The sequence below is a fragment of the Cebus imitator genome, unplaced genomic scaffold (genome assembly GCF_001604975.1).
Source record: "Cebus imitator isolate Cc_AM_T3 unplaced genomic scaffold, Cebus_imitator-1.0 Scaffold16, whole genome shotgun sequence".
In the NCBI taxonomy this organism is placed as follows: Eukaryota; Metazoa; Chordata; class Mammalia; order Primates; family Cebidae; genus Cebus; species Cebus imitator.
In genome coordinates, this window is record NW_016107331.1 from 9,247,537 (window position 1) to 9,263,256 (window position 15,720).

At 46.5% G+C, this 15,720-nt stretch overlaps 1 long non-coding RNA gene across 4 annotated transcripts in view; it reads right to left on the reverse strand.

The window, feature by feature from the left end:
* LOC108289004 overlaps positions 1–15,282 on the reverse strand; it is a 27,238-nt gene extending 11,956 nt beyond the window's left edge. The window contains exons 1-2 of one of the 4 annotated variants that reach the window (XR_005196884.1): positions 9,484–9,604; positions 8,725–8,876 (exon numbers count right to left, since the gene is read on the reverse strand). This is a non-coding gene — a long non-coding RNA (uncharacterized LOC108289004). Of the gene's footprint in view, positions 1–2,150; positions 2,265–8,724; positions 9,161–9,483; positions 9,605–15,075 lie in introns of those variants that run through there. The other 3 variants (XR_001818945.2, XR_005196883.1, XR_005196885.1) reach the window with 3 other exon arrangements.
* Positions 15,283–15,720: the final 438 nt, after the last annotated feature.

Consider the following 15,720-nt stretch of genomic DNA (forward strand, 5'->3'; position numbering starts at 1 on the left):
TGATCTTACCCTCTCAAGATCTGTAATCCCATCCTCCTCGTCCTCCTCCTCCACCTCTCCTCCTCCTCCTCCTCCTCCTCCTTCTCCTCCTTCTCCTCCTCCACCTCCTCCTCCTCCTCTTTTTCTTGCTCTCGCTCCTGTTGGTTCCAGCGTGTATTATTTTTAATACCGATGCATATGTAAAAGTATATTTGCATTTTTTAATTCGCGAAAATTTCAGGTTTTGTCATTTTATTGGTTCCCCTTCTCTCCCCCTTTTTTTGGTTTGTTTGTTTTTGGAGGTTTTTATGTTTTTATTTTATTATGTCTCTCTGTCTCTCTTGTCCCTTTCTGTCTTTTTTGGCGAGTGTCTGTTGCTGTCTCTTGCTAGATAATATACACAGTTGTCTCCCTGCTTGTTTATTTAAGGTTACAAATATGCACATCTGTCATGTATGCAATGCCAGCTGTATAACCTCCTGGTTTGGTCATAAAAGACAAGACACATTTTTTTTTTCTTTCCTGACATACCTGGATGGGCTGTAATGTCCATCGCTCAAGGCTCAAAGTTTGATTGTCTAATTAACTTCATATTAGCAAAAACACAGTTCAGGGCCAGTGCTTTCGAGATAATGTATGTGTAAGTGAAGTGATTCCAAAGATTTCTAAAGAATTTTTGTGCTGATTGCCTGAGAGGTGTGGCTTTCCCCGCCCTATTGCTTTCTAGCATTTCTTATTGCAAACATATATATATATATATATATATATATATATATATATATATTTGCAATATGTGTGTGTGTGTGTGTGTGTGTGGACACACAGCAATGGACAGCCTTCTGCAAGGAAGACATTTTCAACCATGTTGTGTGTTGTGCCTTATCGGCTGCATTCAAAATTTACTGTTTCATTTTCATCTTAATATGGCTGGAAACAAGGCACAGTATCTTGGCGGAAAAGCATCCTTGATTCCTGACTTCGAAATGAAAACAAATACACAAATAAAACAGTTGACTATATTAAACCAGTTAATGTGCCTTAAAATATACAGGCCTTGAGTTAGATTTCAAGCAATGGGAATCTTGTTTATAGGATCGGATCTCTTTCTTGGCAATATAGCTATGCAGCACGATAGCTAGTGGAAAATATATATATATATATATATATATATATATATATATATATATATTCCACTTTTTAAATTTCCCCAAAGACATCATTTTAAAAAGACTCAATCTATAATTGCATAGCCTCAAAGAAGAGCAAATATGCACACATGCAGCTTATTCAATTAAACAAGTCCAAGTACATGCACAGGTAATTAGTTTTCTTATGAATGACTTACCTGCACAGATACTCAAGCCAAGACTCAGCCCTCCCCAATGGCTTTCATGTGTAAATATTCACATGTATTCCCCCTTATTTCAAACCTAAAGCTGTATGCCATCTTTCATGCTGGACTATCCAGCATCCATTTTTCAGCGCCCTTAACTCTTATGGCATATCCAGCCTTACCTCTGGCTGTAGTTTTTCCAAACCTACACCAAAGTGCTCATATGATCTGTCACCCAATAAACAGTGGTCAGATGGCTACACGTATAACATTAAAAAACGGAAACACACTCATCCTTCAGGTTCGCCCTTTCCTTGCCATATATAGCAAGATTACATTTCCTAAAATAAATTTTCAGCACATTTTATGAATAATTGCAGGATTCCACAACTGGTTGCAGAATAGCCGATTTCTGGGGGGGGCACCTGGCTTAGTGAAACAACTCGGCAGGCTCAATGTCTCTTTGAGTTTGGCTGCAGTTAAATTGTGCGTTGACTGTTTGTTCCTGCCTGGAGTCTCTCTCGCACATACCTGACTGCCTTTATGTAGAATCAGGACAAACACACCGGCCACGTAGCAGGGTATAGAGTGTCGGTGCATATATTTAGATGGCAGTAGCAAGGAATGCGTGCGTGTACGGCTGTCTGAGCATGCATGTGTGTACAGATGCGTGTGTATGTGCGCGCGCGCGCGCTGTGTGACAAGGAACACAGAGAGGTACACCTCTTATCTCTGATCTCTCTGTAATCTCCTTTTCTGTTTCTAATCTCCCTCTTTGGCGCACGGTAGTAACCCGAAGCGTGTGAACCGTCATCGTTGTGTGCGCGCTGTGGCTTACCCCGAGGGCCTGTGGCTCGGTGGCTCGCTGGCTCGGTGGGTGTTGGGGAAGAGGGTGGGTAGCGTCGCTGCCGCCGCCGCCGCGAGTCCGGGTGCTCTGTCCCAGCCCGGCAGTCGAGCGCTCAGTGCCGGAGCCCCCTCCCACCCCGCCCTCACCCCCATCCTCCACTCCCCTCCCTTCTGCGCCTCCCCCAACCCCCCGCCCCGCATTACCATATGGAGGCCGAGTTCCTGCGAATCACAGCAGCAGCGGGAGGTATTTGAATAAGCCCCGCAACCCCGCGCAGACCCCAACTCCTCCGTGAGCTGCACGCCCTGCACCAAGAGCCACCACTCTGACGGGTAACCTGGCAGCGACTGACACTTCCCCAAAGTGCCCTTCACGCGGCGGAGAGAGAGAGGGTCTGCTAAGGGTACTGGGCCTCCCACTTGCTACTTTTATATTAACTTGACATAGAATCAGACAATAAATGAGAGGAGAGAGAGAGAAGAGAGGAGGAAAAGAAGAGAGAGAAAAGAAGAGAGGCGCTGTGAAGGGAAAAGACAAGACAAGCGAGAAAGAGAAAAAGGAGAAAGGGATCCCAAAGGATTGAGTAAAATAAAGAGTAAAACGGGGACGGGGTGGAGAAACGGTTGGAGGGGGAGAAATATCCAAATACCTGAATTTGGACTTTTCAAGCTAAAAATACCACCTCACTGAACTTCACAATCTCCAATGAGACACGTGTTTCTCCCCCCCCCCCCCGCCACCATCACGTCACCGAATGATTAATTTGCCGTCTCAATCAGAAATAATTATTTAGAATTGTATAACGGATATAGGACTTAACAGAAAGAAGCCCATTTTATAAAACATAGCGAAAAGCATATGACATTTAAAGATGATGTTGGCTACCTCACGGTAAAAATTAAGGCTTGCCTTAACGATTCAGCAGCTGTCCAACTATGTCCTTTGAGACGATGAGACGGCGGCCCAGGACAAGGAACAAAATGTGTTCCGAAGTATTTTGGACTTTGTGAAAATTTTTCTTTCTTCCTCTTTTAAATTTTATTGTTACCTTTTTTTCTTCTTCACGAATTTATTCCTTTTACCCAAATGTTACAGATAAAATGTGAATCTTTTTAAAAATTGTACTACAAAATGTCACCACATTTTGACTGAAGATATGATTTTAGATGTTAATTTAAATACATAGCCAGTTCCATTTTGCATACTAACTCTGAATAACACCTAGTTCTGAATTTAGCCTGTTCAGTGCAGTCTCCCTCTCCCCATCCTTAAATCAGAGCAATGATTTCCCTGTACAAAACAATCAGAATCATACTAAAGTCTCCAGACACCTATAGGATGTACCCACTGTAAATGTCCCTTTCGGTATTTATAAGCCAAACGGCCTTCTTTTGAAACACATACAAAAAGAACGCCTCTGATTAATAATGTCTTACGCGGCACACTGAGGCCGAAGGCCAGGAGCTGCAAGACGCCAGAGAAGCGCGCAGAATTCTCAATACCTAGCATTTCAATGCAGATTCCAGAGATTTGCTAACTGCTAGGATTTCCAAGAGGAAATAATGCTTGGCAAGCAACGCTTTTGGGGAAGACAACCACATTCCAAATACTGGCTCCTTCCTGGACCTGGGGAGGGGACGGCAATCGCGGTTACCCGGCATTTCTGCGTTCATAGATGTGTACAAGGTGGTCTGTAGCCCATGCGTGTAGCCAGGCCCAGGTTTCTTTCTCCTCCTCCCCCTCCCCCTCCCTCTCCCCCTCCGCCTCCTCCTCCCCCTTTCCCTCCTCCTCCTCCTCCTCTTTCTCCTCTTTCTCCTCCTTCTCGTCCTCCTCTTCTTCCTTTCTTCTTTATTCCTCCTCCTCCTTCTTCTTCCTCTCCCTCCTCCTCCTCCTGCACTTCTCCTTCTTCTTCCTCCTCCTCTTCTTCTTCTTCTCCTCCTTCTCCTTCCCCTTCTCCTTCTCCTTCCCCTTCTCCTTCTCCTTCTCCTTCTCCTTCTTCTTCTTCTTCTTCTTCTCTTCTTTTCTTCTTCTTCGGCAAGAATATTCAAACCAATCCACTCTTTCTGTAGCTAGCTCCCACGAAGCTGGGATTTTCAACCTCTTATTTATTTGCAAAGCCCATATGGAACCCTGGTTGAATCCCCTGTCTTGGGATTTTACCAGGAGGCCGTCAGTGCTCCACCGCCGCCCATGGCACGTGAAGAGAAAGGAGGGAGAGTTGGCAGCCGCGAGAGAAGCCGGCTGGGAGCCTCTTCCGTCGGGGCCCTGTTTCGCCACAACAGACCCGTCTCTCCTTTCTCTCCCCGAAGGTACTTCCTTAGGCCGGCATTGTTGCTGCGGTGGTGGCAAGGTGAGCACTGGCATGGTCCCGGGGCGGGGGTGGGAAGAGCGGCCCTGTCTCCCGAGCTCCAGTGATTCTGCGAACCTGCAGGGAGCCGAAGGCTGAGTGGAGCTGGGGGCCCGCGCGGGGCTCCTGGCTCCCGCTGGCAGGGGAACAGCGACACCTACTGGCCGCACGGGTACCTCGCCTGGGCCGTCAGGGCTGCCCTGGGCCGGGGTGCCCGGCTCGGTGGACTTGGGAGGCGGCGGGAAAGTGCACCCAAGGCTCTGCGGACTGCTCTAGGCCTCGTCCGCCCTCGGGAAGACAAAGCCACGCTTTCTGGAGACCCCTGAGAGAATTGTAGGTTGGAACTAAACACTCAGGCACACAAGCATGCCCTTTTTTTCTGGGGAACCGGAGAAAACCGCAGACGCAGTTGCCCATCGTCCCTTGTTTAATAAGAGAGACCCAAGCAGAGGTCAGAGCCTTGACCTCCTCAGGTTCATGACCCAGGCCTCTTCCCCGCCGTCCCCAGAGCGACACTGACTAAAGAAGATATCTTTACAAATTAGGAAAAGAAAAGAGTTCATTACCCTCCCTTAGGCGGGGAAATGTGCGAGTCAAGGGATACAGACTCAGATGCAGCGGTTGGTGCCGGCCACGCGAACCGGCCGAGCCCTGCTGCTAGCCAGCTTCGAGCACCTTTACAGCACCCTGCTACCGCCGCCAGGGAGTGAAATTTGATAGCTTCTCTTTAAGAATTATAATCGTCTTAATCACCCCTGAAATAAAGGCAAATTTGGGCTGCTGGTGATATTCTGGAGACCTACGGATGTGTGTATATATATTTAAAGCCTGTATACCAAAGCATATATATATATGTATATACACACACACACACACGTATATATTATATATATATATAATATATACGTGTGTGTACATATACACACACATACACATGTGTGCATATATATACATATGTATATGTATCTTTTGCGACAAGGCTTCGGTGGTTGGCTTCTGTTGGGGAGGGTAAGAGATGTTATGAAGCCATGGCAGTTCTGATGAAAACTCAGCGAGGTTGGGGATGGCAAAAAAGTGATTCATGTATTCCAGATTCACTTTCTCTTATCTAGTGTTTTCTGTAATAGCATATAGCCATTTCATATGGGAAGGAGATGTGATGTTGGTCCCAGCAGCCGGTAAAGGAGGGGAACCTCAGCTTCCATTACTCCCCAAGATGCCTTCTTTTCTCCTTTTCAGGTTCTGAGGCTCACTTGGGCCTAAAAAAACCTGACTGAGTGTGATTCTGATACTAACCTGCTCAAATACTAAAAATATATTTATTTTCCTTGAAACATTGGGGTATCTGAGCTAATTTCATTCCTTGAGATTTCTGTGTAAAATATTGTTTAACAAACCTCAGAATTAAAAACATTTTTTTCCATTCAGATTTCAAGAGTTCATCTTGGAAATTATTTTTCTTAGCTTTATATACCGGTTAGAACTAGGGTCTAAAATGTTTTGCCTGGAAGGTGGGAGGCCTTATTAGGACTAAATTTTTGTCTTCATTCTCAACAATCACAAAAGTTTGCTAATTCTGTTTTATTTTAATAAAATTGGAAGCTTTTATTATCTCTAAAGCCAAGAGTTTTAGATCAGGTCTCCCTCTCTCTCCCTCTTAAAAAGAAATCACCAAAAGGCCCAAGAAACCTGTACTTCAACTCTGTTCTGCAAGTATTTTTTTTCTTTTTAAATTTTCCTACGAGTCGATTCAAATGTATCCTGATAATATAAGAATTCACATCACAGAAGAGAGTCTCAGCAGTTTCTATGATGTATGAATAAACCTGTATTATTAATAAACAGGGCTATATCCTACCGGCATTTTTTCTCAACAAATCCTGTTTCTCACTACATTTCAAAGCTAGCTTTCTCCTTGTGAAATGGAGACATTCATAGGACAGGAAAATTATTATAAAAAATGACATTGGACACACAACAAGCACCCATCAACCAAACCCAGCTCAAAGGTGTCTTTGGGTATTGAAAGCACCTTGATAAATGCAGGGGTTGATGTTTTTTCCTTTCCTTTTAGCTTCTTAGGATGTAGCTTTATTTGTGACTCCAAAATCTTAGCTAGAAAGGGCTCTCGTTGTTGATATTCTTTGGTTTGACTAACTAAAAATGTTGATTTGGCATTAAAGAAGATAGGAAAATAGAATTTATGTTTCAAAAATTGTGGAATTTCTCTGCATGCTAGTCACCCCCACAGCATTAGCATATTAAACTCTAGTAGAAAAAAGTTTACTGTTTATAACAGAAAATTAGGCCAGGAAAATAATCTCATATTTCACATAAAATATGAATAAGTATATTCATATATGTAATTTGTGTATAGGTGTTATCGTGATGACTGTGTGAAGTAACGGAGGAGACAAGGCTTTTTGTTCTGTTTAGGTTTCCCTCAATATATTTTTCTTTTAATTCCTCTTTTTTATCCAGAAAATTAAGGAATAGAAGGCAGGCTAAACTGTCATTAGACTGTGTCCCTGTTCTTTGTCACTCCTGCCTTTCCTCTAGACTGCCTGGGAGGTTGTGTGTCCTCCTTTCTTGCTTCTTAGGTAGCAGGAAGGAAGGAATGAAAGCCTCAAGGATGTGAAGACTGATCAGAAAGGCACATTATTGCATGTGAAAATGAGTTGGGTACATTTGTCTAAATGTACTAAATTCCAGCTAGGTGGTTGTCTGGGGAGAGCGGACTTGTGTGTGGAAGCTAGCAGGCAGACTGAATAAAGTGGGGAGAGAGAAGCGGCTTCCTTGATCTGGAAATCTGCAGGGTCTTACTGACGTTTGGCTTCAGGGAGTAGAGATCCAAGGACACCTGTGTGCATCTGGCTGGAGATAGGTGTGTGTGTGTGTGTGTGTGTGTGTGTAGGGAGGAGTGGGCACTTCATCAAAAATACATTTGAAAAATATTAGTTCTATAATTCTGTCGCTAACAATTTGAGCCAGGTGCCAAGGTCACTAATGTGTCCAGGTTCACTCCTGGAAGGCAGCAACATTATTGCTTTTGATGGTAGGAATATGGCTTCTTTCATTTCTTTGGCTCTTTATGGTACTTCTTTTGAGTGGGGCGAGGCTCTAGCTTCCCCCTCCTCCTTTCTTGATCTCGGCAAACAAAACCTTTCTACCACTTGAGCCATCTGCTGCAGGTGTAATGGATGGCAGGGGGCTGACCTAACCACACTCCAGTCTCTTCTAGGTCGTCACCGCTCTGCACCAAACAAATGAGACCTGTTTCACCACTAGGGTGCCGAGGTGGATGGTGGATGCTGGCCCCCGCCCCTGGCAGCCCTCAGCTTTTAGAAACCGGAGCCAGCTGACAACACGCGAAACACACAGGCACAGCGAAAACGCCGAGCCGACCGCGCACTCCCTCTGCCCCCTCCCTCTGCTCTCTGTAACAAGGGGGACACGTACACAGCCTTTACACACTTAAAAGCCCTCGCGACTCCCTCTGAATTCTTGGTTACTTATGACGGCCTTTCTCACTGCACATAGCCCCTGTTGTGTGTGTGTGTGTGTGTGTGTGTGTGTGTGTGTGCGCGCGCGCGCGCGCGCGCGCACGCGTGAATGTGCGTGTATGTTTAAAACGCTTATTGGTAGGTCATCAGCAGCTGATCAGACATGGTAATCCAATAATTTTTTTTGAATACATACAATTTTTCGTTCAAGGTAATTTTTTTAAGGGAAAAATGAAAAACTATTAATTTTCTGCGCCAAGTCTAGGGTTCCCAGTGTAGGTTCCAGAGAACAGCAGATCTGCGCAGCCCCCTCCTTACCAAACTTTCCTTTTCTGGGGTTAGAGAGGGGCTCACATTCTCACTTCATGACAGAGCAGCGGCTCATTTGCACGCGGATGTGTAAAGGAGGGAGCTGTCCAACGCGCGACTTAGGAAGGGAAATCGGGTAGCTGGAGCCCCCCCCTCCCCGCAGTCTCTCGGAACCCTGGCTGGAGGCACAAGGTGCCCTGGGGCAAGAGCCTGGGGTCCCAGCTTCCAGGCGCACAGCATCCTCTGGGCCCCCGGCCCTCCGGCTGAGGCACTCCTTCACCTGCACCCCATTCTCATTCCATTTTGATCATTATTTGAATAGCCCAGGTAAGGGTGCCCATCTCTGGGCTATGGATGGGGGCTGGACCTGACAGGTACAGACTCCGCGGGCCCCCAGTGTACTTACCTCGAGCGAGGCCCTGGCAAATGTTGGCCCAGAAGCATCAAGTTTCCTCTCCCAGCCGTGGTGCCAGATTTCCCCTCCTGCCTTCTGCTCCTCTCGGCCAGCTCGCGTCTGTCTCCCTCTCTCTCTCTCTCTCTCTCTCTCTCTCTCTCTCTCTGTCACACACGAGGATTACTTGTGACTTTTAGAGGCAAAAGCTTGCTTATTCAGAGGAGAGAGGGAGGGGGAGAGGGAGAAAGGAGGCGGGAGGGAGGAGGGGGGAGAGAGAGAAGTAGAAGGGGGATGGAGGATGAAGAGGAGGTAGAGAATCAGAAGGTAGTGCGGGCGTTGGTAGAGAAGGAGGAGGAAGAGGAGGAGGAGGAGGGATGGGAGGGGTAGGTGGAGTAACCGAAGATGGGCTGGGATGGGACGGCGAAGAATAAATTGCTCCCCACCCAGCTGCGGTGCGACGCCCCCAGCGTCCCCGGGGAGCCGGTGCGTCAGCTCGAGGCTGGCCAAGGCGGGGCCGTACAAAAGCTGGCGCCGCGGGACCCCCTTCGTGGGCTTCTACCCGAGCAGACCGAGAGCTGGAGGCCGCTCCACGCGCGAGCTCGAACTACGGAAGGCTCTCAGCTCGGACAAGCGTGGCTGTCTACCCGCTCCATGCTCCACGGAACTTTGATTTTACTCCCTGGAGCCGGGTCATCCACTCCTGCACCTCAGACAAGCGCGGGAGGCTAGTGCAGCTTCCGTGCGTCCTCACTGTGGCCGCGGGGCGCCCACCTTAGTCACAGCCCCTGGTCCCTGCGCTGCTCACGCCGCCCGTTTCCCCGCTGGCCAGGCTCCCTCCGCCCGAGCCCTGCGTCTCTGTTCACAGGGGGCACCCCCTCACCTCACCTCAGCTTGTTTTTACAGAGGGGGTGTGTGTGTGTGTGTGTGTGTGTGTGTGTGTGTGTGTACATAGCGCGCGCGCTCCAGGCTAGAAAGAAGGTAAAATCCCAGCACGAAAAAGTAGCTTCGGTCTCCAGTAGCTTAGAGCCCACGACCAAGTCCGACCATATCCAGTATTTGAGATTACAGTTTGCAGCAAGGGCCGAGGCGGGGGTTCACCGGATCATTTCAACTGAGTTTCAGTGCGGCAAGGATTGTTTATCATAATTGCTAAGTCTGGCAAAAATAGGCCAAAAATAAAGAATAGTGGCAGAGAAAGAAGTGGAGGCATTTTAGCAATGATCAGGAACCAAAAGTGGTTGAAATGGATTTCTCGAACAAGAGCATCCACTGTGGATAAAGGTGAAAGCGGCAGACTCGCACAGAACCGCTTCAATACGTGATGGGATTAAAAAATAGGACCATGCTTTTCAACATAGACTACCCATTAGTTCTCTGTTAAATGCATTAAACCAGTCCCATGGAACGATTACATGGCAGCTTTTTAATGTACAAACACCAGGATTCTACAACGGATGCATAAAACCCGTTTATAGCACTCCCTCTGTACACACAGACGCACATGGATTCTACAACGGATGCATACAACCCGTTCATAGCACTCCCTCTGTACACACATACGCACATTCAAAGAGACAAAGTTTTAATACCAATACCCCAAACTTGTAAATATATATTTTCTCAAACAACTATCCCTAAATAGAGTAATTTTCTTCTTCATTTCCTTGCTGACCTGTGCGACATTATAGTTACACAGTAGGTTCCCAGGATCAACATAACTCTGCTTACATTCATTGTGGATGGCACGTCATAAAAATGCCAGGGGGGAGGGAACCTTGATGGGCGTGGAGAAGAAGGCTTTTATTAACAATTATATTCTCCCCTGGCAGTTTAAATAATAACAATGATGTCACGGTAACCATCTCCCTTCTCCCATTCCAGTGAAACCACTAGATGGGTTGGTGAACTGTATATTTGTATACCTAAGGGATTATTATTGCTACAGAGTTATAAACCTATTCTGTGGCATAAAGAATCTCTGAACGGTAGATTGCTGAATATTTGGCATGTTTTAGCACTCATTTACCTGCCAAATCTTATTTCAGAATAAGAATAAAATGTTACTAGTTTGTGCCCAGCATAGTTTTGAAGGAAAATAGAACAAAAAGAAGTTGCTCTTTGAAATTATGTTAGTTGCTGGAAAAAAAAAATCCTCTCAGCGATGGAGCCGGTTACACACTATATCAAACGAAGATCATATTTTACCAACCCGGGCTGAGTTTTAAAAATTCTTTCAGACAACAGTGATAAGAGAGGAAGTAAAGAGCATGTAGACTCCCGCCCAGCCTGCACCTGCCTTCGCAGTGCTTGCAGCACACAATCTAAACACATCTGGACCCCCAACCCTATGCATTTTCTCTGTTTGGGGCTTGGTTTCTGAGGACAAGAGTTCGTTCTCGATGGACCAGCCACACGTTGAAAAATGGGTATTTGTTTAAGGTCGACATTCAAGCTATATACAACATGCAGCCTATATAGTACAGTGGCATGGTGGGAACAGTTTTCATTGTTTAACAGTTACTTAATAATTAAGATGCCCTGCATGTTGAATATCATTTTTGAGAATTTGCCTTTCTGTCTTTAAAATTATTAGCCAGCGTTTTCATGAGGCCTCAGGACTGGGCTGCACGGAGGAAAGTGAGGGATTCAATAAGGTACAGCTTTGATGTACAGAACAATTCTATAAAAGAAAGTAATTTATGACAGGAGGACAAAATAAATTTGGGGTTCTGTTTAAGTAGAACTTAGCAGTTGCAAAACTATGTTTTAAACAGACAACTTCATAATTTGCATTCCTTTTTCCCTTCTTAAAGTATATACAACCTGCGAAATTTACTCTTCTTAGCTAGTAAAACACCTGAAGACTTAAATTAGACACCAAGTAGCCACTGATGTACCAACCACGTACAACCTGCCTTCCTGGAAGGTGTGGAATCTTTTATGAGTACTCAAGAAAAGCCCCCAGAGCTCAACTAGGTTCTATGGCGCTGGCACTGAGGAGTGTTCTTTAAGGTGATCAGTCTTTTAAGCATCACGTGATTAGACAGGAAAGGTAACTTGAAAACACAACCTGATTCTGAGAGAAATCATTTTGTCCTGTTGGCATGAAAGTAGTTATACCTCCAAGTTCTGCTCAGGAACAGACGGCTGCGTGTGGGGGCTGGTCCCTACCCAGATCAGTACAGGATCTTCAACTGGCAGACGAAATCCAGCAAATGGAATTCACGAAGAAACTCATGTGCGTTTGGAAAAAAAGGTGGGGGAGAGTGCTGCTTCCTGATTCCTTTTGCTGAGGTCTCCTGTGATCATCAATGGCTTTGGCAGCAGCAGGGAAGGCAAAAAATAATTCACCATGAAACCGTTTTGACCATGACTTATTTAATGGGGCTAGTTTGAACTTTGTTTTAAAAAATTTCCTGGCAGATGTTAGTCTTCTCCGTGCTTATATCTTACATGATTTTTAAAAAATGTCATTTATAGGTAGTCATTGCGTGGAGTTGTGCTACAATTAACACATAGGTACAAGGGCACTTCAGGGCCATGTAAATATCCAGGGTAAAGGATTCACCAGCTTTCCTGGCAGCAACATCTGCAAATGGAAGCTACTCTAGAAGGAGACATTTTTATTTGTGCAGTTGTTACTAAAATCTTTATACATGTGAGTTTTGGGCTGAAATCACCAGTCCCAATTAAGGAGTTCAGATATACGCCACATCACCTTGTAAATAACCACTTAGACACCAGACTCTGGCCACTGTCGTCATAGTTCTGCCATAACTCTCCAAATGTTTGTTTGAAATATAATAACCTTGCTCCTTTTAGAACTCAGCTCAGAGACTCAAACTTGGCCTTTGAATTGGTACTTAAAAACTATTCTCTTTTATCATTTAAAAGTAAGCCTACTCCCAAAATTTAGCATTTCACTTTTTAAAGCTCAAACACTTCCTTAGGTCTCTAAGGTTTCAAACCAGTCCCTAGCATTAAATTCAGTCATGGCAATAATTTAGTACCCACAAGTAAACTGATGGTTTGGAGAGGGAGATGTCATCCTTCCTCTGTTTTCTTTTGTACCTAATAAAATGGAGACTGACTGTATGAAATCCCCTTCTAGAGCTTACCAAAATTGGTAAAATGCTTTTAAAAAATTCTACTGAACCAGAGCCCCATGGGCTTGCATCTCAGAAGGGGTTCCGGCTAGCTCCCTTTGGCTCATTTTTAGAGACCTGTTTTGGCGGAGGCTGCTCGCAGGTAACGCTTCCGAGATGAAGGCGGGGCTCCCTGTCGCCTGCAAGGGTATTTTACCTAGAATCTCCTTATTTTCCGTCCAAACTCACACTCTCCCACACTCGTGGGGTGATAGGTAGGCTAATAAAAGGCAAATAGTCATCAGAAGGGAACCCCATAGTTTCTATAAGAGGGGTTTTGGCCAGAAAACAAAGAGACCCCTCCTCGTCCCCTGTGCCTGAAATTCAGGTCGCCTACGGCTATGGGTCACGGCTTCAGGTGAGCGGCTCGGGAAGGGGTAGCTCTTCCCAGGGCCCCCAGGCTAGTCTTGGGCGGCTCCATGGGAGCGCTTTTCGACCTCCACAGCCATTCCGCTTCGTCTTTTCCTGCAATAACACCTGCTGCCACGGATTGAGTACACCTGACCAGATGTAGTCAAAAGAAACGGAGGAGAAAAGAAAAGGAAAGCCCCACCCTTCTTAATTCCGTTTGGTAAGAGCCAGGGCTGCCAAATCTATTACATAATTCCGGTTCAAGCTGACACCTGTGCCCGCCCTGGAGCTGGATCAGGTTCTGGCGGCTGCTCCAACCTGGAACGCCAGCTCCGCAGCGCCCAAGCCAAAGGCGAAGGGGAAGAGGAACGTAGTGTGCGATGGGGGCGGCCCCACGTTGGGGGTTCAGGTAAGGATTGGATTCTGCAGGGAACGCTCTCCAATAGTGGCTCCCTAATAATTTGGGACCGCGGGAAAAAAAAAATAGTTGCAGTTTCGAAGTCCCAGAGCTTTCTCAGGGGGCATCGGACGCCCCTCGATGCTCCAGACTGTGGCGGGCTCCCAGGGGTGCCCCCTCCAGCCCCGTCAGGAGCGGAGGACTCACCTGCCACTGGGCTGCCGGAAGCACTCACTCCTGCTCCCGTCCGCCCCCTGGGAACTATTGATGCGGACCTTGGAGGTGCCTATGGCGTGGCCTAACACGTGGACGCGGCCCACAACTCGCCCGCGCTGCTTCTTTCCCCTGAAGGCGGACAATGGCTTCATTAATCGGCCATCATTAAACTGACCCAAGAGAAGCCCGGTCCTGCAAAGAGGGCGCGGCAGGCTAATTTTGCCTACGGCTGACAGTTGGAGCAAATGGTGGTTAACACGCTGGATCGCGCTCTGGTAAAGGCCTGACCGTCCCGATCTTTGGGATCTGCACCAATTATCCCATGAAAAAAAAAAAAAAAAAAAAAGATCAGCTCCCAAACTCCTAGGAATCCACACTCCTCCTCCCCAAACTTTCTGCTCCCCGCTAAGGCAAAAGACCCCGAGCGTTGTAAGCCCTTTTGTCAGAACACGAATTAATGTTTTTAAGATTTTTTTTTTTCTCAAAAGAATTAAGAGCTCTAGAGGCGACCCTTCCACTCATTAGGACACTATGTCAAAGGGACTCGTCATGGCAATTTACAAATATCACGAAGGTGGACGGCGCTTTGGGAATATAACTCGGGCTTCGTTTCATGCAGTTTTTAAGGAATTCGTTGAGGCCCTGGAGACATGACTCATTTTCCCCAGTCCATAGTGGGAAATGCTTATTGGGATTTAGTTGAGATAAATAAAATAAAATAAAAGCTATATTCAAAGTTTCATGTGGACCTTAAAAAAAAAACAAAAAACAAAAAACAAAACAAAACCACGCACACGCAGCAAGAGGCAATGACCTTCCCTGGACATCGCAGGCATCGCCTCGCTCCCGCTCCCAGAGTCAAATCCGGGCGTCCATCTCCACCATCAACCCCCGCCCCTTCCCCATTCCTCATCAAAAGGCAAGAGAAACGTCTTCCATATTTCTTTCCTCCACCCATCTCAAAGACGTCTGGGCATTTCCTTGTGCATCATATCCTAAACAAATATCCTCCCTTTACAAATTCGTGTGCGCCTAGGATGGTGTGGACCTGCACCCCTCTTCCCCGTGGCGACCGTGTTGGAGAAACTCGCCAGGACCAGTGTGCTGCGGTGGCCAGAAAGCGCGCTGCCCAGCCTTGGAGAGCTGGAGAAACCAGCCGGGCCCCGCCGAACCTGCGCTCGCAGAGAATGTTATATCTTCACAGCAACTTAGTAAGCCCCACAGAACAAAAGTTAAAGCGTGATGGCACCATACCTTTCCCCGGGTTACTCAGGCGCCTGTCTCCCATTTTGAACATGCTGGAAATGTTGGATTTGGGGAGGTTTGCTTTGGCTGGATTTGGGTTGTCTATATAAGCCCTGCTGGAGTACTGTACTAAGGAACAGGCCTTGATGGACTCGGGTGTTAATTAACGCGCGGCTAATTTGAGCTCAAGGAGAGGGAGGCGGCCGGTAGCGACGCGAGCCGCGAGGGGCCAGTGACCTCTAGTGGACATGAGGAGATATGCAGCGGGAGTGAGTGTGTATAGGAGAAAATTCCTTCCTTTGCCGCAGCTAGGGTGTCTCCTCTAAATCCAGTGCCAGGGAGGGACACGAGTCCCCAGTTTAAGGGGGAAAAAGCCGTCAGCAAGTGGTGTCGAGCTTAGCTCTTCTGTTGTATCTGAAATCTAAAAGCAATTTAAACGTGCGCGCGCGTACACCTTGTTACTGATTTTTCCACCGAGAGGAGAACCTATGGAAAGGGTTTGAGAAGTGAGCGTAAAGAACTTTGGTTTCGGAACCCAGAGAAAAGCAGGGCTTTCAAAGCTCCGGAGCCACCAGCCATTCAGGGAAGGAGTCGGAATGTTATTTTGTAAACAAAGTTCATCAATACTCCTAAGTTTTTTTTTTTTTTTTTTTT